This window comes from Neltuma alba, unplaced genomic scaffold (assembly GCF_004799145.2).
Source record: "Neltuma alba isolate B1F8T4 unplaced genomic scaffold, ASM479914v2 tig00010845_pilon, whole genome shotgun sequence".
Taxonomy (NCBI): Eukaryota; Viridiplantae; Streptophyta; class Magnoliopsida; order Fabales; family Fabaceae; genus Neltuma; species Neltuma alba.
In genome coordinates, this window is record NW_021635642.1 from 78,842 (window position 1) to 82,320 (window position 3,479).

Here is a 3,479-nt window from a genome sequence, read left to right on the forward strand (position 1 = left end):
TTTGTCAACTAGATCTTATAGGCCGGAGGTAGTGACATATTAAATATACAACATATTCTCTTAAAAAAATAATATGATGACAAAAAGGCACACTGTTAAAACTGCAAACTTTTACGTGGTATTAGTTATGAAATCAATTCAAAATTTTAAAACATTACATTTAGCGCGTGCATACATACGTCCATAAGCTAATTATTGTTGTTATTATTTACTATGGATTGTAGACCCATCATCGTCGCAATTCTAATTCACTAATTGAGATTTGAGATTGCCATGCTAAATCACCGTAGATTAATTAGGTGGCATCTTTTGCAAAATAATAAAAATATTACTTCCAATCCTTATAATATGAGAGCTAGTTTAACATTTCAATTTGATCCTCAAGATAATATTCCAATTCATTTTATCTCTCATACTTATCTATTTTTTCAAGATAGTTCTTATAGTAGTTGTACATATTAAAAGTTTCAACAAATGATAGTTTCAACTAATACATATGATTAGTAAGGGTATTGTAAGGAAGACAGCACATATTTACAATAACTAATTTAACTATTTTTTTAATTTACTAAAATTAGTCAACTAACTCTTATATTAAGAACTGAAAGTAATATTTAATTATATATGTGCTAATAATTTAATTATGGCATATGGTCTTCTAAGCTAGGTTTACTTTGCATATCTCATGTTCCTTTGGGGTAGGGTTTGGGTGTGGTTAGTGGTTACCATGGTGACGAGGGTCAATGTGTGTATTTGTAACATCGTGATGAACCTTCACTCTCTCTTTCGTCGTACTTTCCTCTCCTCTACCGCCCGCCTTCCCACCCTTCTCTAACGTAACTAGCTATGTGGTTTAAGTCTCCTGAAATCTCAACATCACACATATTCTCACCATTATCTTTACCATTCAAGTTTATTTTAAACGCTTTAGATTTAAAATTCGACGCCTAATATTTTTAGACAAAAAATGATGGTTAAAAAACTATCTTCCTTTTAAACTCAGATGTATTAAAATTAAAAGAGAATAAAAAATACGACATAAAATAACATCTAACTAAAACTGGCTTAGAGAGTCCATCGCTTTTTCTAGAAATGTATTTTCTAGATTGGTTGTTTCATTAACCGGTCTAAACAGTGGACATTTTATAAAAAAATTGTCCACTTTTTTATACCTACTATCTTATTATTACTACTTTAAAAAAGTCCTATTTTTTTTATCATAACCGATGTAATACGATTTTTCAAAAACGAATATATATATATATATATATATATATATATATAGGAATCACCACCAAAATATAGGATTTGATAGGTATTTGTTTGAGGAAATATGTTTGACAAGTTAGAGCCAACAGATTGTAACAAAAGTTACTCTGAAATTGACGACTCAAAACTAATGTAGCCCTTAAATACATCATCCTAATAAGTATCCGAAATAAAATACGAGCTAGACTTTCACCTAGAATGAAAATCTACTGGACCACAGTTTATGTAGTTGGCGAGTTAAAAACAGGTATTACCCTATTATTTGGTTGGTGTTTTTTATAAAATAAATTTATTAAATTTTGAAAATATTTTTTACGTTGGGTCTTTGATTTCCAGTTTATCCGAAAGAAAAAAGATTCTTTGTATAAAAAATGTTGGCGCAAAGAATATAAAAATCTCATATGAAAATGAATTATTTGCGTATGCGGAATTTATTAAGCCTCGCATAAAAATCACATTTGAGTTTATTTATTTTTGACCAAATATATATTTTTGTTTTAAATTTTTCAACTCTTAGGTAGTGCGTTAAATTATTTTTTTTGGCCATCTTACTAAGGTATTGCTTTAAAAGTTAAATACGTCTTAAAGCGGTGACAATAATTAAAAAGATATGCATATCCCTCTTGTTTTTAATAACAAGTAGCAGGTACGAACTGTCTATGAAGCTTCTGTCAAGGCAGACTAGCCAACCTTACTTTTATTCTCGCATATGCGGGCTTTGAGTGTGGAGAAACCGAGCATAAGGTGGATTTTTCTATTGGATGCAATTTTATTTAGTTTGAACTTTTTTTCTATTTAATACTCCTCCAGTCCTTAATATAAGACATATTTAACTAATGTGATTATATTAAGGAAGTTAAGTAAGTTAGTTAATTATAAGAAATATGACATGTTTTTCCTAAAATACCATAATTATCTTCCTTAATATCATCCATTCCTTTCTATTTGATTATGGTTGAGGGAGTATCCATAGGGATAATTTTAAAAAATTGATAAATATGAGAAATAGCTCTTATATTTAGGACTAAAATCAATTTAATAATTAGATCATATATTAAGGATTGAAAGAGTATAATTTAAACAGACATACACAAACATGTTAATGTTGGGTTTGAACTTGAAATCTCACGTAGGTTGCATTGCTACAATTTTTGGACTTTAGAGATGACAATATCACCAATATTGACTTTAGGTAACCAATGTACATTATTCCTTGCAAAGCTTATTATCACTTCAAATAACTAATTTGTATATAATGAAAAATTAGTCAAAATTAAAACAATAAATATGTAAGAAATATTTTTTTTAAATGTCCTTATTTATGATAAAGGTAAGTGGAGAGAGACAATGAATAAGAAATGGAATGAAAAAGAATATATGGGGTAATATAATGAGAGAGACGATGTCAAAGAAGAGAAAATAAATAATTAAAGACATAATTAGGAAAAAATTAAATTTTGAGACAAATCTAAATTGAAACTTATAAATTGGATTATATGCCTTCCTAAATTTGAATCTTATAAATAAGACTGGATGGGAAATATCAAATTAAATTTTTATTTTATGCTTATCGTAGTAATAAGCACAGTAATGCAAGGCTTCTTTGAGAACGATGTCTGAAAGTATGCAAGACTTTGACGTTGCCAGTAGACTCAGTCAACATACTCCATCCATGATCATGGCCTTTACGCAAGTGAAATTCGAAGGAAAAATGGCAATGATTGAAATTGCTGAAATCTTGTCGGCTCAAAGTTGAATAGCGAAGTGTATGTAATCTAATGACAAATGCTCCAGTCAATTTATGAATCACTTCGAAGGCCCATGGACAGCCAAAGCCAAAAGTTCTAGCAAAAGGACAACTAGTAAACAAGTGAGTCAATGACTCAGTTTCCTTGTGGCAAAAGAAACCAGTGCTTGAGCAAGAAAGATGTGGGAAGGATTCCATGTGAAATTTTTCAAACCAGCAATTTACCTGAGCATCAGTATTCAATTTCCAAATCATCGACCAAATATTTGACTGATCCATCTGGTAAATCAGGTTGGGACCCAGTTTTGGTGCCCATCAAGCTTCGCCCAGCACTCGTCACTTGCGATCCCAATTTAATCTGAACGATCCAGATTTAACATTTATAATTAATTATTTTTAAATAAAATTTATTTTTTGAAAGAATAATAATTGATATATTATTTTTATGTTTTATTCTATATCT